The sequence below is a fragment of the Saimiri boliviensis genome, chromosome 7 (assembly GCF_048565385.1).
Source record: "Saimiri boliviensis isolate mSaiBol1 chromosome 7, mSaiBol1.pri, whole genome shotgun sequence".
Classification (NCBI taxonomy): Eukaryota; Metazoa; Chordata; class Mammalia; order Primates; family Cebidae; genus Saimiri; species Saimiri boliviensis.
The window spans coordinates 87,212,091-87,235,521 of NC_133455.1; the positions used below are offsets into that span (position 1 = coordinate 87,212,091).

General features: G+C 40.8%; 1 pseudogene; it reads left to right on the top strand.

Annotated features, from left to right (window-relative positions):
- The first annotated feature begins 21,852 nt into the window (after positions 1-21,852).
- Positions 21,853-23,132, top strand: LOC101029442 (GTPase Era, mitochondrial pseudogene; annotated as a pseudogene).
- The last annotated feature ends 299 nt before the right edge of the window (positions 23,133-23,431 follow it).

Consider the following 23,431-nt stretch of genomic DNA (forward strand, 5'->3'; position numbering starts at 1 on the left):
TATTAGTTATATAGGTATTCTCTCAGACCACAGTCTTAATAAAATGGAAATCAACCCCACTAGGAACCCTCAAAATCATGCACATACATAGAAATTAAATAACCTGCTCCTGAATGATTGTTGGGTTTACAGTGAAATCAAGATGGAAATTCTTTGAACTGAATGATAATAATGGCATATTCTATCAAAAGTCCTGGGATACGGCAAAAGCAGTGCTAAGAGAAAAGTTTATAGCTCTAAAAGCCTATATCGAAAAGTCTGAAAGAGCACAAATAGACAATCTAAGCACACACCTCAAGGAACTAGAGAAAGAAGAACAAACCAAACCCAAATCCCAGAGAAGAAAATAAACAGCCAAGATCAGAGAAGAACTAAATGAAATTGAAACAAACAAAATATAAAAGATAAATACAACAAAAAGTTGGTTCTTTGAAAAGATAAGTAAAATTGATAGACCATTAGCAAGATCGACCAAGAAGAGAGAATATCCAAGTAAACTCAGTTATAAATGAAACAGGAGATGTTACAACAGATATCACAGAAATACAAAAGATTATTCAAGGCTCCTATGAACACCTTTATGCACATAAACTAGAACGTGTAGAGGAGATGGATAAATTCCTGGAAATATACAAAATATACAACTCTCCTAGAAGAAGAAGAAATAGAAACTCTCCTAGACCAAGAAGAAATAGAAACTCTGAACAGACCAATAACAACCAGTGAGACTGAAATGGTAATGAAACAATTATCAATGAAAAAACGTTCAGGACCACATGGATCCACAGCTGAATTCTATCAAACATTTAAAGAAGAATTAGTACCAATCCCATTCCAAAAAATAATGACGGAATTCTTCCCAAATTTTTCTATGAAGCCAGCATCACCCTAATACCAAAACCAGGAAAGAATATAACAAAAACATAAAAAACCAATATCCTTTATGAATATAGATGCAAAATTCCTCAACAAAAGAGTAGCTTACTGAATCCAACAACATATCATAAAGAGAATCCACCATAATCAAATGGGTTTCATACCAGGGATGCAAGGGTGGTTTAACATCCTCAAATCAATAATTGTGACACACCATATAAACAGAATTAAAAACCAATATCACATGATCATTTCCAGAGATGAAGAAAAAAGCATCTGACAAAATGCAGCATCCTTTTATGATTAAAACTCTCAGCAAAATCAGCATAGAACAGACATATGTTAATGTAATAAAGGCCATCTATGACAAACCGACAGCCAACGTTATACTAAACTTGGAAAAACTGAAAGCATTTCCCTGAGAACTGAAACAAGACAGGTTGATGGTTAATATTGAGTGTCAACTTGATCAGATTGAAGAATGCAAAGGATTGTTCCTGGGTGTGTCTGTGAAGGTGTTTCCAAAGGAGATTAACATTTGAGTCAGTGGACTGGGAGAGACAGACCCACCCTCAATCTGGGTGGACACCATCTAATCAGCTGCTCACACAGAATAAAGCAGGCAGAAGTCAGAAGGACTAAACTTGCTGTGTCTTTCAGTCTTCTTTCTCTCATGCTGGATGCTTCCTGCCCTCGAACATTAGACTCCAAATTTAGCTTGGAGTCTTCAGCTTTTGGACTCTTGGACCTACACCAGTGATTTGCCAGGGGGCTCTCAGGCCTTTGACCATAGACTGAAGGCTGCACTGCTGGCTTTCCTACTTATGAGTTTGGAGACTCAGACTGGTGTTCTTGCTCCTCAGCTTGCAGATGGCCTACTGTGGGACTTGACCGTGTGATCACGTGAGTCAATACTCCTTAATAAACTCCCCTTCATATGTACCTTTATCCTATTAGTTCTGTCCTTCTAGACAACCCTGACTAATACGGATTTCGGTACCAGGAGTGGTTCTAGAGGAACAGAATTTTAAGAATGGTTTTCTTTAGTTGGTTTTGAGGTTTCTGGAGTTGGCTGTTTAATTTGATTAGACTCAAAAATGCTAAGCACTCTACTTCTCATAGTATGAAGAACACTGATAGTCCTTGGCATGCATTCTTTAGAGAGTTACGCAAAATAAATGTATTTGATACTCCTGATTCACCACTCATGAAAGTCAAGGAATTTAGTGACTCTATACATAATACTTTTGACCATAAGTGGAGAACCAAGGAATATAATGAAGATGGTTGGTTGCTCATATGTTTGTTGGAAAAGTGATGAAAGAAAAGGATGAGCTCAAGAAATCTAACTCCTGGCTACCGAAGCACATACCGAGTCTCAAGTCTTCTGAGATTGCCCTTAGTGAGTGTCTTATCTCTTGTAGACAAAGGTCTGAAATTGCAGAAAATCAGACACAAGCTCTTATCATGAGAGTGGCTGACCTGCAATGAAAGGTGCATGCTCAGCCTTGCCAGGTATCTACTGCTAAAGTGAGGGAATTGGTTATAAATGAATAGGACCCTGCAACTTGGAATGGGGTCATGTGGGAAGACCTTGAGGGGGCCGGGGACACTGAGTTCGTAAACTCTGATGACCCTTCTTTGCCAGAAGGAACAGCTTCCCCATAACCGGTAGTGGCAACATCACCTCCCCCACCCACACTGCCATCAGCCTTTCTACCTTTGGCCAAGGAGATTAACTCTGTACTGCCTAAAGCGACAGTGATGGCCTCCCCTGAGGCAGTTGCCAGGCAAAATAATACTTACTCTCCTCCGAACCCACCCCCAACACCCCTGCTTGCTTCTAGACCTATAACTAGACTCAAGTCACAACAGGCCCCTAGAGGTGAGGTTCAGAGTGTGACTCACAAGGAGGTGTGCTACATTACAAAAGAACTGCTTGAGTTTTCTAATTTATGTAAACAGAAATCTGGAGAACATGCATGGGAATGGACATTAAGTATGTGGGATAACGATGGAAGAAACAAAGTTGAATCAGACTGAATTCACTGACATGGGTCCACTAGGCATGGATCCTCCATTTACTATTACAGCTTGGGGAGTTACAAATGGTTCTAATAGTCTATTTGCTTGAGGAGCTAAAATATGGATCAAAAGATGGTCCATTGTGAGCAAGCTGGAAATGCCTGATCTCCCTTGGTTTAATGTAGAGGAAAGGATCCAAAGGCTTAGGGAGACTGGGATGCTAGGGTAGATGAGTCACTTTAGACCTACTCATCCCATCTGGGAGTATACAGAAGACATACCCTTCACCAATGCTTTGCAAAATAGATTTATGAGGGTAGCACCTGCATCCTTGAAGAGCTGTGATTGCTCTTCTCTGCATGCCAGATTTTACAGTGGGAACTGTAGTCACTTAATTAGAAAATTTAAACGCAATGGGAATAATTGAATCTCGAAGTGGCAGGCGCCAAGCGGTGGTATTCAACCTTCAAAGGCAAGGTGGGTGTAGTTACTGCAAGAGATAGCAGAGGCAAAGCAGCAATCAGAATAGTCTGACTCGTGTAGAGCTCTGGCATTGGCTAATCACAGTGTTCCTAGAAGTGAAATTGATAAGAAGCCTACAGCATTCTTTCTATAGTAATTTGTATAAGCAAAAACTTTCAGGCTGAGTGGACAAAAACTAATTTGAATTATAAAAATAAAGAATTACAGCCTCTCAATCCATTTCCAGACTTGAACCAATTTACAGACCCAGAAGCCCTTGAATGAAAGGGAGGCCAGGCCCCCTTGAGGAAGGACTACACTACACTACCAACAATTTATACTGTTAATCTTTCTCCCACCCTTCTCCAGGGAAACCTCCAGCCTTTTACCAGATTATCTGTGCACTGGGGAAAGGGGAATAATCAGACCTTTCAGGGACTACTGGACGCTGGCTCTGAACTGATGTTGATTCAAGGGGACCCAAGCATCACTGCAGTCCTCCCGTTAAAGTAGAGGCTTATGTCAGGTAATTAGTGGAGTTTTGGCTCAGGTTCTACTTACAGTAGGTCCGATGGGTCCCCAGACTCATCCTTTGGTCATTTCCCCAGGGCCAGAATGCATAATTGGCACAGACATAGTCAGCAGTTGGTGGAACCCCCACATTGGCTCCCTGACTGGTAGGGTGAAGGCTACTATGGTGGGAAATTGCAAATGTCAGCCATTAGAGCTGCCTCTACCTAGAAAAATAGTAAATCAAAAACAATATCACATCCCTAGAGGGATTGTGGAGATTAGTGCCACCATCAAGGACTTGAAAGATGCAGAGGTGATGATTCCCACCACATCCCTGTTCAACTTTCCTATTTTGTTTGTGCAGAAGACAGAGGGATCTCGGGGGATGACAGCGGATTACTATAAACTTAACCAAGTGATAGCTCCAATTGCAGCTGCTAGAACAGATCTGTTCATTGCTGAAACAAATTAATATATTTTCTGGTACCTAGTATGCAGCCATTGATTTGGCAAATGCCTTTTTTTTCCATTCCTGTCCATAAGACCCACCAGAAGCAATTTGCCTTCAGGTGGCAAGGCCAGCAATATATCGTCACTGTTCTACCTCAGGGGTATATCAACTCTGGCTTTGTGTCTTAATCTTGTTCTCAGAGATCTTGGTCACTTTTCCTTTCAAGAAATCACACTAGTCCATTAGACTGATGACATTATGTTAACTGGATCCAGTGAGTGAGAAGGTAGCAAACACACTGGACTTATTGGTGAGATATTTGTGCGCCAGAGAATGGAAAATAAATTCAAGTAAAATTCAGGGATCTTCTACTTCAGTAAAATTCCTAGCGGTCCAGTGGTGTGGGGACTGTCAAGATATTCCTTCTAAGGTGAAAGGTAAGGTGCTGCTTTTGGCCCCTCCTACAACCAAGAAAGAAGCACAATGACTAGTGTGCCTATTTAGTTTTTGGAGGCAACACATTCTTCATTTGGCATGTTACTCTGGTTCATTTATCAAGTGACCCAAAAAGTGGCCAGTTTTGAGTGGGGTCTAGAGGAGAAGGCTCCGCAACAGGTCCCGGCTGCTGTGCAGGCTTCTCTTTCACTAGGGACATATGACCCAGCAGATGCAATGGTGCTTGAGGTGTCAGTGACAGATAGGGATGCTGTTTGGAGTCTTTGGCAGCGCCCCATAGGTGAATCACAGTGGAGGCCTCTAGGATTTTGGAGCAAAACCCTGCCATCTTCTGCAGATAACCACTCTCCTTCTGAGAGACAGCTCTTGGCCTGTTACTGGGCTTTGGTAGAAACTAAGTGTTTGACTATGAGTCATCAAGTCACCATGCGACCTGAACTGCCTATCATGAACTAGGTGCTTTCTAAGCCATATAGCCATAAAGTGGGCCATGCAAAGCAGCATTCCATCATCAAATGGAAGTGGTATATACCATGATTGGGCTCAAGCAGGTCCTGGAGGCACAAGTTTATATGAGGAAATGGCTCAAACACCCATGGTCTCCACTCCTGCCACCCTGCTTTCTCACCCCCAGCCTACACTGATGACCTCATGGGGAATTCCCTATGATCAGTTGACAGAGGAAGAGAAGACTAGGACCTGGTTTACAGATCGGTCTGCATGATATGCAGGCACCACCTGCAAGTGGACAGCTGCAGCACTACAGCCCCTGTTTAGGACATCTGTGATGGACAGTGGCAAAGGTAAATCTTCCCAGTGGGCAGAACTCCAGGCAGTACATCTGGTTGTGCACTTTGCTTGGAAGGAGAAATGGCCATATGTACGATTATATACTGATTCATGAGCCGTAGCCAATGGTTTGGCTGGATGGTAGGGGTCTTGGAAGAAGCATGATTGAAAAATTAGTGACAGAGAAATCTGGGGAAGAGGTATATGGATGAACTTCTCTAATTGGCAAAAACTGTGAAGACATTTGTATCTCATGTGGATGCTCACCAAAGGGTGCCCTCAGCAGGGGAGGATTTTAATAATCAAGCAGATAGGACGACTCATTCTGTGGATACCACTCAGCCTCTTTCCCCAACCACCCTGTCATACCCCAATGGGCCCATAAACAAAGTGGCCATGGTGACAGGAATGGAGGTTACACGTGGACTCAGCAACATGAGCTTCCACTCACCAAGGCTGACCTGGCCACAGCCACTGTTGAGTGCCCAATTTGCCACCAGCAGAGACCAACACTGAACCCTCAATGTGGTACCATTCCTCAAGGTAGTCAGCCAGCTACTTGGACCTCTTCCATCATGGAAGAGGCAGAGGTTTGTCCTCAGCAGAATAGATACATACTCCAGATATGGATTTGCCCATCCTGCACGTAATGCTTCTGCCAAGACTATCATCTGTGGACCCATGGAATGCCTTATCTACCATCATGGTATTCTACATAGCATTTCCTCTGACCAAGGCACTCACTTCATGGCTAAAAAAATGCAGCAGTGGGCTCATGCTCATGGAATTCACTGGTCTTACCATGTTCCCCATTGTCCTGAAGCAGCTGGAGTGATAGAATGGTGGAATGGCCTTTTGAAGTCACAATCACAATACCAACTAAGTGACAATACTTTGCAGAATTGGGGCAAAGTTCTTCAGAAGGCTATGTATGCCCTGAATCAGTATCCAATATGTGGCACTGTTCCCTTAGCCAGGATTCATGGGTCCAGGAATCAAGGTGTGGAAGTGGAAGTGGCACCAGTCACCATCACCCCTAGGGATTCATTAGCAAAATGTTTGCTTCCCGTTTCTGCAACATTATGTTCTGTTGGCCTAGAGGTCTTAGTTTCATAAGGAGGAATGCTACCAACAGCACACAACAATTTCATTAAACTGGAACTTAAGATTGACACCTGGAAACTTTGGGTTCCTCCTATCCCTAAGTGAACAGGCTAAGAAGGGAGTTACAGTGTTGGCTGGGGTGACTGACCCAGACTACTAACACGAAATCAGCATACTATGGAGGTAAGTCAGTCCACAATGGAGGTGAGGAAGAGTATGCGTGGAATACAAGGGCTCTCTTAGGGTGTCTCTTAGTATTACCATGCCCTGTGATTAAGGTCAATGGAAAACTACAAAACCCAATTCAGGCAGGACTACAAATGGCTCAGACCCTGCAGGAATGAAGGTTTGGGTCACTCCATCAGGTAAAAAACCATGACCTGCTGAGGCACTTGCTGAAGGCAAAGGGAATACATAATGGGTGGTAGAAGAAGGTAGTCATCAATACCAGCTACAACCACGTGACCATTTGCAGAAATGAGGACTATAATTGTCTTGAGTATTTCCTCCTTACTTTGTTAGGAACATGTTTGTGCATGTATACACTTGTACTAAGAAAATATCTTCCTTTTATTTCCTTTCTTTTTCCTTTATCCTGTGACATAAGATTTATTAACTTCATATCAGCATTTAAGTATTGCTAACTTTATGTAATAGTATTTAGATTAAGGATTAGTGTGCTTCTGATTGTATGAAGTACAGCCGAAATAATTATGTTAGGCGTAACTATGACCTTATTATTGTCTTTATTTGAAAATTATGTATAATTGCAGGAGATATGTATGGGTTCAAGTTGACAAGGGGTGGACTTGAGATGGTTAATACTGAGTATCAACTTGATTGGATTGAAGGACGCAAAGAGTTGTTCCTGGGTGTGGCTGCGAGGTTTCCAGAGGAGATTATCATGTCAGTCAGTGGACTGGGAGAGGCAGACCCATCCTTACTCTGGGTGGGCACCATCTAATCAGCTGCCAGCATAGCTAGAATAAAGCAGGCAGAAGTTGGAAGGACTACACTTGCTGAGTCTTCCAGTCTTCTTATTTCTCTCATACTGGATGCTTCCTGCCCTTGAACATCAGACTCCAAGTTGTTCAGCTTTTGGACTCTTGGACTTACACCAGTGATTTGCCAGGGGGCTCTCAGGTCTTTGACCACAGACTGAAGGCTACGCTGTTGGCTTTCCTGCTTTTGAGGTTTTGGGACTCAGACTGGCTATCTTGCTCCTCAGCTAGCAGATGGCCTACTGTGGGACTTCACTTTGTGATCCTGTGAGTCAATACTCCTTAATAAACTCCCCTTCATATGTACATTTATCCTTTTCATTCTGTACCTCTAGAGAACCCTGACTAATACAACAAGGATGCCCACTTTCACCACTTCTATCTGACACAGTACTGGAAGTCCTAGCCAGAACAATCAGGCAAGAGAAAGAAATAAAGGGCATCCAAATTGGTAATGATGAAATAAAACTGTTGTCTGCTGATGACATGATCATATACCTAGAAAACACTAAAGACTCATCTGAAAAGCTCCTAGAACTGGTAAATTGATTCAGCAAATTTTCAGGATACAAAATTAATGTACACAAATAAGTAACTCTGCTATAGCTCTGCTATAACAGTGACCAAACTGAGAATCAGATAAGAAAGTCAACCCCTTTTACAGTAGCTGCCAAAACAGCAACAACAAAAAACTCAGGAATATACTTAACCAAGGAGATGAAGGATCTCTACAAGGAAAAATGCAAAACACTGCTGAAAGAAATTGCAGATGACACAAACAAATGGAAACACATCCCATCCTCATGGATGGGTAGAACCAATATTGTGAAAATGACCATACTGCCAAAAGCAATCTACAAATTTGATGCAATTCCCATCAAAAACCACCATAATTCCTCACAGAACTAGAAAAAAAGCCCTAAAATTCATATGGGAAACAAAAAAGAGCCCACATAGCAAAGCAAGACAAAGCAAAATGAACAAATCTGAAGGCATTACATTACCCAACTTCAAACTATACTGTAAAGCCATAGTCACCAAAACAGGATGGTATTTGTATAAAAACAGGCATATACGCCAATGGAATAGAATAGAGAACCCAGAAATAAAGCCAAATACTTACAGTCAACTGATCTTTGACAAAGTAAGCAAACACACGAAGTGGGGAAAAGACACCCTATTCAACAAATGGTGCTGGGATAACTGGCTAGCCACATACAGAAGAATGAAACTGGATCCTTATCAGTCATCCTATACAAAAATCAACTCAAGATGGATCAAAGACTTAAATCTAAGACCTGAAACCATAACATTTCTAGAAGATAACATTGGAAAAACCCCTTATAGACATTGGTTTAGGCAAAGACTTAATGACTAAGAACCTAAAAGCAAATGTAACAAAAACAAAGATAAATAGATGGGACCTAATTAAATTAAAAATCTTCTGCACAGCAAAAGAAATAATCAGCAGAGTGAACAGACTACTCACAGAGTGGGAGAAAAATCTCCTCAATCTGTACATCTGACAAAGGACTAATATCCAGGATCTATAAGAAACTCAAATCAGCAAGAACAAAACAAACAATCTCATCAAAAAGCAGTCTAAGGACACGAATACACAATTCTCAAAAGAAGATATATGAATGGCCAAAAAACATGAAAAAATGGTCAACATCACTAATTATCAGGGAAATGCAAATGAATACCACAATGAGATACCACCTTACCCCTTAAGGAATATTTATAATAAAAAAATTTAAAAAAGTAGATGTTGGCATGAATGTGGTGAAAAGGGAATACTTTTATACTGTTGGTGGGAATGTAAACTAGTACAACCACAATGAAAAACAGTGTAGAGATTCCTTAAAGAATTTAAAGTAGCACTACTATTTGATCCAGCAATTCCACTATTGGGTACCTACCAGAGGAAAAGAAGTCATTATACGAAAAAGATACTTGCACATGCGTGTTTATAGTAGCACAATTTGCAATTGCAAAAATATGGAACCAGCCCAAATGTCCATCAATCAACAAATGAATAAAGAAACAGATTTACAAGAAAAAAACAAACAAGCCCATTCAAAAGTGGGCAAAGGAAATGAACAGACACTTTACGAAAGAAGACATACATGAGGCCAACAAACATATGAAAAAATGCTCATCATCACTGGTCATCAGAGAAATGCAAATCAAAACTATATTGAGATACCACCTCATGCCAGTTAGAATGGCGATCGTTAAAAAATCTGGAGACAACAGATGCTGGAGGGGCTGTGGAGAAATAGGAATGATTTTACACTGTCGGTGGGAGTGTAAATTAGTTCAACCATTGTGGAAGACAGTGTGGCGATTCCTCAAGGACCTAGACATAGAAATCCCATTTGACCCAGCAATCCCATTACTGGGTATATATCCAAAGGATTATAAATCGTTCTGTCATAAGGACACATGCACACGAATGTTCATTGCAGCACTGTTTACAATAGCAAAGACCTGGAATCAACCTAAATGCCCATCGATGATAGACTGGATAGGGAAAATGTGGTCCATATACACCACGGAATACTATGCAGCCATCAAAAACGATAAGTTCGTGTCCTTTGTAGGAACATGGATGAACCTGGAAACCATAATTCTCAGCGAACTGACACAAGAACAGAAAATCAACCACCACATGTACTCACTCATAGGTGAGTGTCGAAAAATGAGAACACACGGACACGGTGGGGAGCATCACACACTGGGGTCTGTAGGGGGGAAATAGGGGAGGGACAACAGGGGTGGGGAGTTGGGGAGAGATAGCATGGGGAGAAATGCCAGATATAGATGATGGGGAGGAAGGCAGCACATCACACTGCCATGTGTGTACCTATGCAACAATCTTGCATGTTCTACACATGTACCCCAAAACCTAAAATGCAATAAAAAATGTATATATGTATATACATCATGGAATACTACTCAGCCATAAAAAGGAACAAAGTAATGGCATTTTCAGCAAGCTGGATGGAATTGGAGAGCATTATTCTAAGTGAAGTAACTCAGGAATGGAAAACCAAACATGGTATGTTCTCACTCATAACGGGGAGCTAAGTTATGAAGACACAAAAGCATAAGAATGATACAATTTTTTGGCCAGGTGTGGTGTCTCTGGCCTATAATCTCAGCAAATTGGGAGGCCAAGGTGGGCGGATCATTTGAGGTCAGGAATTCAAGACCAGCATGGTCAACACGGTGAAGCCCTGTCTCTATTAAAAATACAAAAATTACCTGATGTGGTTGCACAGGCCTGTAATCCCAGCTATTCGGAAGGCTGATGCAGGAGAATCACCTGAACCCAGAGGCAGAGGTTACAGTGAGTCAAGATCATGCCACTGCACTCCAGCCTGGGCAAGAGAGAGAGACTCTGTCTCAAAAAAAAAAAAAAAAAAAAAAAAAAAAAAAAAAAGAAGAAGAAGAAGAAGAAAAAGAATGATACAGAGGTTGTAGTCTGCAGAGACCGAACTATTGCACTCCAGCCTGGGTGGCAGAACAAGACCTTGTCTCAATAAAAAAACAAGCAAAACAAAAAAGAATGATATAGTGGGCTTTGGGGACTCAGGGAAAGGGTGGAAACGGAGTTAGGGATAAAAGACCACCTTAGGTACAGTGTATACTGCTTGCGTGATGAGTGTATCAAAGTCTCAGAAATCACCACTAAAGAACTTATTAATGTAACCAAATACCACCTGTTCCCCAAAAACCTATTGAAACAAACAAACAAACAAGTTATTACAAGTAGACTCCAAGTTAATTTCCAGTAACAGATTTAACTCTGGCTGTATCTTCCCGGTTTGTGCTAAATATACAAATGGCATCTAGAACTTTCAAGATGGGTTGAAGGTTCTAGAGGACAGGCTCCAATCACAGGGTCTCCTTTGCTGTGAAGAGTATCTCTCAGAATGTATTTTTCTCTGCAAAATACCTGTCATCTGAATCTGTAGTTCACATACTTTGTGTCAGTATTCTCTGCACCTGAGATGGCAAGAGGCTTTTCTGCCTGGAGTGCTCTGCTGTGAGGAGTGGTAAGATTGCGTTCATGATGAGTAACAAAGAATCTCTACGACTGGACAGAAATTCCTGCAGCTGAGTCTGAATGGCCTTGTGTAGTCCAAGTGTCATGAATAGATTGTGCTTACCCTGAAAGTATTGTCTAGTTGGTGGGTTCTGGTATCACCCCAGGTTCTTTGATCATCAGCTCATCTGGAACAAAGGTTCAAGATACCCAACCCCAGGGATTTTTAGAAGAAAAAGCCCTTTTGGAAAATATTTTTGTTTATGGCTGGGTGTAGTGGCTCATGCCTGTAATGTCAACACTTTGGGTGGTCAAGGCAGGAGGAACGCCTGGGCCCAGGAGTTTGAAACCAGCCTGTGCAACATAGTAAGGCCCCTGTCTCGACATATAATAAAAACATTAGCTGGGCGTGGTGGCATGCTCCTTTGGTCCCAGCTACTCAAGAGGTGAAGATGGAAGGATTGCCTGAGCTCAGGAGGTTGAGGCTGCAGTGAGCTGAGATCACACCACTGCACTCCAGACTGGGCAGCAGAGCAAGAGAGACACTGTCTTAAAAAATTTTCTTTTGCTAAATATCTGTGTGTTTAAAGAGTGTGACAGGGTGTGAATGTAAGAGTTTGTGTGTGTGTGTCTAGAAAGGAAAGTCTATTCATTCCCTCACCAAGACCTTGGAGGGTAAACTCAAGTAGTTCTTTTGTTTGACAAGGTCAACCAAAAGGAAGAGGAACAACTGACATTTTCTTATTAATGTCTTCTCTTTTGGTAAACTTGCATTTTAAATGGAAAAGTTTTATATCACATGGCTAAACTAAACAGCTGAAAAGAATTTATGAAGTTGCTACAAGTATCAAAAAATACACACTATGTTTGAAAAGAAGTTCAAGGGGACAATAGTTTCTCTAAAAGCAAGGGAAAAGAAAAAGCTCTTGACATGGCTTTGTAAAACACCACAACAAATATTTTAGGCATTCAAGAGAACTAGTTCTGGAAGCCTGTGCAAAGAAAAGACATATTCTTTTCCAGCACCCACATAGCAGTAACTACCCTCCCAACAGTCTCCAGAGTTCACATAGTTGGCCCCTAGATTTTTAAATGCTTTAGCCAAGTCCCTGGAGTAAAATATTTGCCATTTAAATGTGCGTTGCTTCCTTCAGTCATGTCAGTTTCAAATGTCTTACTTGTTTCTTTGTCTAATATTTAATCTTGTTGCTCTGTATGATCATTTTTATTTTCTCCTTTTAGAATGAACGTATAGTTTTAGGGCAAAGAAGTGTTTCCAGGATTTAGAACATGTTATATTACACAATTTAGGTTTAGTTTATTGCTAAATTAAAAATCTTCATGCTGATATATATGAAGTACAAGAAGGCAAATGTCTTTCTATATACTTGAAGATGAGAAAGAGTTATTTTGGTACATCAAGTCTCCCTTCAGGTAACCAGCTAACATTCATTCATTCATTCAGCCCAGGCTGGAGTGCAGTGGTATGATTACAGCTCACTGCAGCTTTTACCTCCCAGGCTCAAGTGTGATCCTCCCATCTCAGCCTCCTGAGTTACCAGGACTACAGGCACATGCCATCACACCCAGATAATTTTTTATTTTTCAATTTTTTGTAGAGATGGTGTCTCATTATGTTGCCCAGACTGGCCTCAAACTCTGGGGCTCAAGTGATCCTCCTGCCTTGGCCTCCCAAAGTGTTGGAATAATAGGCATGAGACACTTTACACAGCTCAGCTAATAATTAAATTATTATAAATAATTCAATCAGACAATTTTTAAATCCCATACTTATTTGCTAAATACTTACCTTGTACATTGCACAGGTAATAGAGGCTGTGAAGATTAATAAGGCAGAATCCCTGTCCTGAAGAATTTACAGCCTCATAAAGAAAGTAGGCATACAAGTCTAATTTCCTGTTCTGCTGTGATAATTGAGTAGTATTGGATTATTGATAAGCTGGCATGCTCCCATCCCCAAAGGAAGATGGTTTCATGGTATAAGAAAGACTCTCTATTAGGTTATCATAATTTCATTTCACATATTAATTTAGATAAAGAAACATAATTTCATAAAGATAACATTACATTCCTTTAAAACCACATAGCTAGTAAGAGTTAGAACCAAGACTCAATCTCAAATATTTGTTTAGTTACAACATATATCCATGTTATTTGTCTCTATATTAATATAAGCATCTTTATGTGCAGGAATGCCCTGCAATACAGGGGTTTATAATTCACTTACTACATTTTCTAAATTTTTTTCTTGAGAAAAATAAATGACTTCATAAAGTAAGTACACGAAGTTACCAAGTTGTTCTCAAGCTCCACTAAAGAGAAGAGAAAGAAATATTGGAAAGGTTTGATTGGAAATAAGACTTGAGCTATTAAACACTAAACTAGTTATTGGTGGTAGTTCTGCAAGCTCTAAATGTATCCTAAAAACAACACAAACTCTAATCTGCTCAGGGAATTTTTTCTTTTTTTAAAAGGAACAGTGGAGTTTTATTACATCATTGCTATTAGTTTAATTACTATAAAGTATGCATTAATCTAGTCTCTGCTGATATTGAAATTTGTCTTTATTTCATCAAACATTCTCCCTAACTGTTAAAAAAGTGTTTAGGTTAGAGACGGACAAGAAGCAACCAACCTGACTTATTTCTTATTTCCTATTTTCTCAATGGGTCAGTGTTGGAGATGGATCCTGGTTTAGAACTGATGAAACCACATCAATTCCTTTTTTATACCACTTCAAAGACCCCACAAAAGAAAAAGTTTAGCTACATCTGACTTCTTCATGACACTGCAAATAAAGCAAGCCAGTACCTATGGCCTCCACATCTATACAAACTAATGCTGCATACAAAATTCAAGACACAACTATAACGATTTTCACTCAGGGAAATTTTTAAACATACTTTCTGCCTGAAGGTCAAAGACTAGATCCAGTAATTTCAAGACCCCTATAATTATATGATTTAGGAGAAACTGCAGTGAAAACCTCTTTTTTTATCCCAAGTGAAAGAAAACGTTGAAGGTCTGGGTTGGTGGTCAATGGTGTAGAGAACGAACTTTACTTTGTGTGTACTTTTAAAATAGGACATTTATCTCAAACCTTTTTTGTTGTTTAATTCTAGAGTCAGAGGCTTGTGATCAATAGCCCCGACACTTCTCTACTGTACCAGCCAACCTTCCCCGCTGAGGAAAACAACTTAAAACTTCAGAGACAAAAACAAGAAAGTGCTGAAATGGTAAAGTTTCACTAGCATTTCTTATCATCAAACATGCATTCATCTAGCATGTATAGCAAATATACGTCTACCATATTTAGACACTACGCTGGGTATCAGAGGAAATACAGAGGAGAAGGCACAGCACTTGTAATGAAGCCAAGCACGCAATTTTATTGGAATAGGTTTGATTCACCAAATGGCAAAGAATCTGTGTGATGAATTTGCAGTTCTAATTAAAATTCCCCAGAGTCAGTTCTGTAAGTCTCAGCCCTAATTCATTTCCAGAAAGCCCTGTGGTTTTAAGGTGATTTATATAGCTTCTGCAAAGACTGTGGAGAAGGGCTCTTGGCAATCATCTGTCTCACACAAATACAATTTACAGAACAAATCAGAGAAAAAGTACCGAAGCAACTCTGAGGGAAGAAACCATGAAACGTCTCAATCCCTATGCTGTTCCTAATGCACATAGGCACCTGATGTGTGTTGACTAAGTAAGTCTGCTACATCAGATGCTAGGAGGCCACAAAGGTTAAGAATGCATAATTCCTTCTCCCGGGAAGCTCACACCTCATGGGGACAGGGTGAGACAGATGACTGTGAACAAGACAGACTTGCTTGTGTCAGGTCCCTTCGCTCTCCCAACTCGGCCATCACAGAGGTCATGGGTTCTGTGTTCAAAGCTGTCAAGAGCCCCTGAACTTTGCTCAGGTAATTTCCATTTGCTCATCTTGCAACTGTCAACCTGGAATTTCCTCATACAACAATGCATCTCACTCCTGACCTGTTTGGTCCTAACCATTGGTGTCTAGCTTCATGTACACAGATTGGCAACCTTAGTTAAAACTATTTAATGTTGGTGCTGCCCTGGACAAACCTTTAGGAGAGGCAGCATAGTGATGAGCGAAGCACGTACTCTTGACTGTCTGGACTATCTATACTTGAAGGCTGGCTGTGCTATTTATAATGATCTTGGGCACCTGGCCTAACTTTTTTTGTATGCCTCAGTTTCTTAATCTTTTGAATTAGGATCCTAATAGTGCCTAACTTGTAAGGTTGTTATAAGGATTAAATGAGTTAGTATCTCCAAAGCACTTAGAAAAGTTTCTGACACATAGTTTTTATGTCAGATAAAGGCATTTCCTTGTGGTTTTCTCTTGGTATCATTTTAATAAATGCAGACAATTGGTGCCATGGCCACATGGCCTAATCAGATGCCATCAGTTGACAAAGAGCATGAGTGAGCAAAAGTAAGGAGTTAGGAAAGTAAAGAATGTTGAATTAAGGGTCCAGTCCGGCTAAAACCTGGGGCTCAGGAGACTACATATGTAGTAGTGATCTTAAAAGGCTGAGAAGGAATGGGTTGTGGAGAAACCTAAATACCAAGATGGGAAGCTTGTCATCTATTATTCTGTAAGCCATGTGGCATTGCAAGATGATAGCAGTGCTCTAGAAAGGGTTCTAGTAGTAGTAACCAGCGTGGACAGGAGGCTGGGAGATAAGCAAGAAAGTATTTCTAGAAAAGTTGCAATTGTCTAGGCAAGTGGCCATGAGATGCAAAACAAAGGTGGTGACAACGAAGTAATATCAAAAGAGAAAATGTTACAATAAAAGCAACTATTTGTAAGCAAAACTAAAAATTTAAAATGTAGAAAAATTATTTGCCTGGTTGTGATATGTTAGGCACATACAAGGTGCTTTGTGAACATTGTCTCATTTAACTGGTGCAATACCTGGGCTGAGTAAATATGGGTACTTGATTAATTCAGATGAAAAAATTCAGGGAGATTAAGCAATTAACCTGAGGTCACAGTTCTAGAAAGTGGCACAAGGAGGATTCAACCCAAGTCAGTCTGGTTTCAGAGTTTCACTGATTAAATTCATGCAGAGTGTAAGAGAAAGGGAGAGGCTGAAAGTGCTCCCAAATGCTCTTGGAGGCTGAAAATGTATTAACTTAGATGAGAACGTTTCAAAGATGAGATGCTTCATTTGGCTTTCAAATTTAAAATTTTAATTGTTTTGGAGATATGGCAGTGTTTAGCAGGCAACTGGAAATTCAGATGCTGAATTAGGAGAGAAGTCAAGATTGGAAACATATATTTTGAAGTCATTGCAGAAAGTTGAAAAAGTTGAATAAATAAGCTTTCCAAGAAAGAGCACCAAAGAGACTAAGATAAAGAGAGGGTCAAGGAAGACTCTTAGTAGTGTTTCATTTAATGAGCAGAAGTGAAGGAAAATCTGTAAAGCATAATGAGGTTAAAGGTTCAGAGGGGAATCTAAGACTTCAAGGAAGAGAATGCAACAGAGAGTCGGTGTCAACAGTGTCAGATGCTGCTGAGATCAGAAAGGGTAAGAACAGAGAAAAGGCCGTTTAGGGAGGCCACTGGTGACCTTTGGGAGAACCATTTTTGTAGAGTGGAGGACCTAGATTTAAAGTGACCATTTGGTAATGAAGTTAGAAAAGCAAAAGAGACATTAAAATGGAATATGAAACATCAAGCATGTTTCCATTAATAGGTCAAGGAGAAATCAAGGAAAATCAAGAGTGATTGACACTTCATAGAAGGATGACTGATGGAGGGCAAGACCATGGAGAAGACTGGAAAGAATGAGAGCAGGGCATAGGTGTGGAGTCGTCCCTGGAGAGGAAATTAGTCTCTTCATCCTTAGCAATCTGAAGAAATTCAGGGTGGCGGAAGTAAAGGAAACCCACGTTGCCTGATCTCTTTCCTTAAAAAAGTAGATGCAGTGGCTCACGCCTGTAATCCCAGCACTTTGGGAGGCCGAGGCGGGCAGATCATCTGAGGTCAGGTGTTTGAGACTAGCAGGAGAAATCCTGTCTCTACTAAAAATACAAAATTAGCCAGGCGCTGTGGCACACGCCTGTAATCCCAGCAACTCAGGAGGCTGAGGCAAGAGAATCTCCTAAACCCAGTAGGTGACGGTTGCTGTGAGCCAAGATCATACCATCGCACTCCAGCCTGGGCAACAAGAGCAAAACTCCATCTCAAAAAAACCAAAAATCAAAAAACAAACAAAAAAGTAGATACAAATAATAATCTGCTAAAGTTGAAGGGCTTTGATGGCGGTATTTGAAGAGCCGAAGAAGAGTGTAAACAATCCAAGCCTTCCTCTTTTACCTTTGACTACCATATTGTTAAATGACTCATTGCAGACATTGCATTTCCTTTGCCTTCTCTTTATTGGTTTGTGGGTTGTTTTTACTGGCATCAAGCGTGAGATACAGTATACTTCCAGCTCTTTAAAGTGTTCTCATTTTTCCTGGCACTTAAGAAATATAATCGGTATTTCATGTAAAAAGTGAAAATACCAGAAGAGGATACAATCATGGCAAAATAAGCAAATTAACTAAATAAATAATATGTGACAACTCAGCATAAAAACACTTAAGTGATGAACCAAAAATGAGTTTTTTTAAAAAATGAATTCTTTAAAATGTTATATCACTTAAGTAAGCTTTGTCTTAAAATGACCATCACATTTTCTAAGCATTATCCTAGAAAAATGAGAAGCATATTTTTACTTTCAAGAATTGTTACTCATACTTCATATGCCCTATTTCAAGATAAGAAGAAATATCTTTCATAGGGTAAGTAACAATAAAACCACTGCTGATGATAACGGTAATAGAAACATTCCCAGTTCTTCCAAACTGTAGGTCAGGGACTGAACTTCAAAGGGAATACTCTGAAATTCATGCAGAATGGGATGAATTCCAGCCCACCCACTGCAAAGTGCTCCCCTACTCATCTATTTTTCTAAAGATATGATTAGTGTTGCAGGCATGCTCAGGGATTTTCCTGGTCATGGAGAAATGGCTGGTGTGTAGCCGCTCTGGTTCAGTTCTCACAGCTCTCTGAGGAACACTGAAAAGGGCTGAATCCAGCAGCTGTCTTAGCTGAAAGCTAAGGGGAAAAAGTGAGAGGGGGATGGTGAGCTCAAACTTTCATGTGTGGCCCATATTTGATGTGGCTGGAAGAACTGGTTAGAACAACACTTTTCTCTGTGACAACACTTTTCATCTTGAGGAGCTCAGATATTTTTGGCATCCAGATAATTCTATATGTGGACGAGCATAGTAACTAGCACAAGATTAAAGTAAAGACAGAAGAGGCACTCGGTTATGTATTTAGTCTGTTTAGTAAAGGCAGAGGTTTAATCACATACTTACATTTTCCCTCTTCGAAACTTTTCCCTTGAGGAAGAGCCATGCACTGTTTTACTGCTTACTAGGTGATAGTGAATTCTGTATTACGCATAGTGTAACTCTGTGTTAGACAGCTATATAAATTAATCCATTTAGCAGTATCAACAACCCTGAAAGGTAGTTTTTGTCGCCTCAGTTTTAAAAGTGAAGACAACAACTGTCTAGAAAATAAGCCAATTTTCCAAGACTATTCAGCTAGAAAACACAGAAACTGAAATTTGAATACAGATCACGTGGATGCAAAGCCTACGTTCCATCCACCAAAGGAAGCTTATCCATGGACCTCCTCTACCACTACCCACACATATACTATAGCCCTCCACATAGAGAAAGTCTTATTTTTTTCTCTTGATTAAAAAATAATAATAATTCTAGGGCACGGTGGCTCACGCCTGTAATCCCAGCACCTTGGGAGGCCAAAGTGGGGGGATTACTTGAGGTCAGGAGTTCAAGACCAGCCTGGCCAACATAGTGAAACCCCATCTCTGCTAAAAATACAAAAATTAGCTGGGCATGGTGGTGGGCACCTGTAATCCCAGCTACTTGGGAGACTGAGGCAGGTGAATCACTTGAATCCAGGAGGCATAGGTTGCAGTGAGCCGAGATTGTGCCACTGCACCCCAGCCGAGGCAAGAGTGAGACTCTGTCTCAAATAATAATAATTCTAAATTTTAGGCTTAAAAAGTCCTGAAGAAGAGAGCTTCAAAATTTGACTTCTGAAAGGTAAGTTCCGATATTACCATGCTCATTCTGTTAAATTTTTATGAGAATCTAAACCACTTTTAAAAATGTGATAATGGTCTTTGAGTAAAATTGGAAAATATACACACATATATATAGTCTAGGATACATTGAAGTCTGGCCTCAGCCTCCAAATTCAAACAAAATTTACTATTTGGTTTCAGTTTCAGACTTGACCTTGTCTTTTGAAAGGCAGAATAGTTGAATGCCTACTCCATAATATAATGTCAGTAACACAAACAAGGTTTGTTATTCTGATTAATATTTATATGTGAACATTCACTTTCAAATATAAGTGACTATATTATATATATTATATACTACAAATACATAGATTTCTATTATAATGCTCATAATGTAAGTATTCCAGATACTACTTTGAGCAAAAATTCATTTATGTGGTTTGTTCAAGTTTTGACAGCTGAACTATAAATACATTTTTACTATTCTGAGAGTAAAATGTTATAATAATGATTATAAACTTACTAATTTTATCTTCCAAAAAGTTCCTCAATTATTAAGAGCTTTCAAACAGTTAAGTAGAAAAATAGGATTGACAGTTACTATGAAAATAGATTTATAATCCCTTATCTGAATTTTTTTTTTTTTTTTTTGAGAGGGAGTTTTGCTCTTGTTGCCCAGGCTGGAGTGCAATGGTGTGATCTCGGCTCACTGCAGCCTCTGCCTCACAGGTTTAAGTGATTCTCCTGCTTCAGCCTCCCTAGTAGCTGGGATTACAGGCACCTGCCACCCCACCCAGCTAATTTTTTGTATTTTCAGTAGAGACAGCATTTCATTATGTTGGCCAGGCTGGTCTCAAACTCCTGACCTCAGGTGATCCACTCACCTCAGCTTCCCAAAGTGCTGGGATTACAGGCATGAGCCACGGCACCCCGCTTCCTTATCTGAATTCCTTAGGACCATATGTCTTTTGAAATGCAGAGCTACTCAGATTTTAGGAAGGTAATAGATTGCAGGTACCATATTTATCAACCTTTCCAGGGCTGGGGGGGCTAGAAAACAAGATGATGTAGCACATTACTATATGGTAAAATGTGTGACCACTCCCACTAAGCCTCACATCAGATTACACAGATTCTGTGGCCAAATGAGTTATGAAAATATTTTCATTTCTCAGAGCTTTTGGATTTTTAAATTAGAGATAAAAAAATTGTGGACATATTTTAAGGTAGGCATTCCTAGATAACTTTAGAAAAAATAAGAATTTATAAACAGGTGTTCATAAACATAAAAATAACAACATAAGACAGAAAAACACAGATATTCTTAAAATTACACCATGATACAATCTTAAGAGTTGTTGTTTTGTGAAGTGAAATTTTAAACATTAAACAAAAATAAACTTTTAGGAGAGCATTTAATTGTAGTTATTTAATTCCACATAGGCCATTTTTCAGGAAAAAAAAAAAAAGTCCCTATTTGGGATTACTTTAAACCTTGCAAGAATGAATTAAAATAATTCAGTGTTACTACCTACAAACTTCACAAAAATAAAAAGCTCCAAAATTATGTATAGTAACACTCATGATAACGTATATGATAGCCAAAGAAAAACTAAAAAAAAAAAAAAAAAAAAAAAAAAAAAAAAAAAAAAAAAAAAAAGATAAAGCCCGTGATGGAAAGAAGAGAATCTTAAAGAAGTCACTCAAAACATACCTTGTACTCACTCCCCTAACTCCAAAGCAATAGCCTTTGCAAGAGTGCTTTAAGATACTTTCTCTGGGTTTTGAGTCTATGGGTTCAAAAAATACTTTAAAACCTTGTTAAAATGATTGTTATAGATTGTTAATCATGTAAAGATAAAGGATATTTTAGACTTACCCAAGCTGTGAGTCCTAGGTACAAAATTTCTTCCAGGAAACGTTACCGAAAATTATTTTCCGGAACGCCTTGCGGTGGTAATGGCTGCCCGTGGCTGGCGCCGGGCTGGGCTCGTTGGGGCAGCGTTAAACGTCTGGCAGGTGGACCCTCCTGTGGTGAGGGAGCGGGTGATCCCTTTACCTCACTCTTAGGCTATCGACGGAGGTGCGTGTCCTGGGTGGCGGGCTCCGCTTTCTCCGTCCCAGCTTGGCCTCGGCTTCTCACAGTCCTCAGATTCCTTCAGCCTGACAGCTCGGTGACTCCTTCTGTCCCTGCAGTGTCCATGCACAGAGATGAGCAGGATCGCCGCTTGGTCCATCACCCTGATACGCCTGAGAATCCCCGGGTCCTACGAGTGGTCCTCCCGGAAGCCGAAATGCAGGGAAGTCAACACTCTCCAACCAGCTACTGGGCCAAAAGGTGTTCCCTGTTTCCAAGAAGTTGCATACACTCGCTGCCACGCTCTGGGAGTCAGCGCAGAGGAGACCCAGGTGATTCTACTTGACGTACCTGGCATTATCGGTCCTGTTAAACAGAAGAGGCACCACCTGGGGCTCCGTTTGTTGGAAGATCCATGGAAGAGCATGGAGTCTGCTGATCTTGCTGTGGTTCCTGTGGATGTCTCTGACAAGTGGACTGGGAACCAGCTCAAACCCCAGTTGCTCAGGTGCTTGACCAAGTTCTCCTAGATCCCTAGTATCCTGATCATGAACAAGGTAGATTGTCTGAAGCAGAAGTCAGTTCTCCTGGAGCTCAGGGCAGCCCTCCCTGAAGGTATGGTCAATGGCAAAAAGCTCAAGATGAGGCAGGCCTTCCACTCACACCCTGGCACCCATTGCCCCAGCCCAGCAGTTAAGGACCCAAACACACAATCTGTGGGAAGCCCTCAGAGGACTGGCTGGCCCCACTTCCAGGCACTCTTCATGTTGTCAGCCCTAAGGCAGGAGGATGTGAAAACACTAAAGCAATACCTCCTGGCACAGGGGGCCTAGCCAGGGCTCTGGGAGTACCACAGTGAAGTCCTTACTAACCAGACACCAGAAGAGATCTGTGCCAACATCGAGAGAAGCTCCTAGAGCACCTGTCCCAAGAGGTGCCTTACAATGTGCAGCAGAAGACGGCAGTGTGGGAGGAAGGACCTAGTGGGGAGCTGGTTATCCAACAGAAGCTTCTGGTGCCCAAAGAATCTTATGTGAGGTTCCTGATTGGTCTAAAGGGCCACCTGATCTCCCAGATTGCTCAGGAGGTAGGCTGTGACTTCATGAGCATCTTCCTCTGTGCTGACATCTGCCTCTCTGTGAAGCTCCTCAAGTGACCACCTTCTACGGACCCTCCCAGGGCATTCCAGCTCAAGCTGCTGGCAGGCACTGATCAGATCTGTGCTCGGCTGGGGACCCTCCCGGGACTGGTGAGGGACATGAATGTTGGCTGGCTGCTAGCTGGCCTGACCCTGCTCAGTCTGCACAGTCCCTCCCAGCTGTGTCTCCTATTGGAAGAAGGAACCTGCCTTAGTTCAGTTCCCAGGTGGCTCCTCTGCCTAGGGCCACAGCTACAAAGGTATAGCTAAGATGGCCTACAAGGGGGAGCAATGTCACCCTGCGTCCAGCTGGCTTT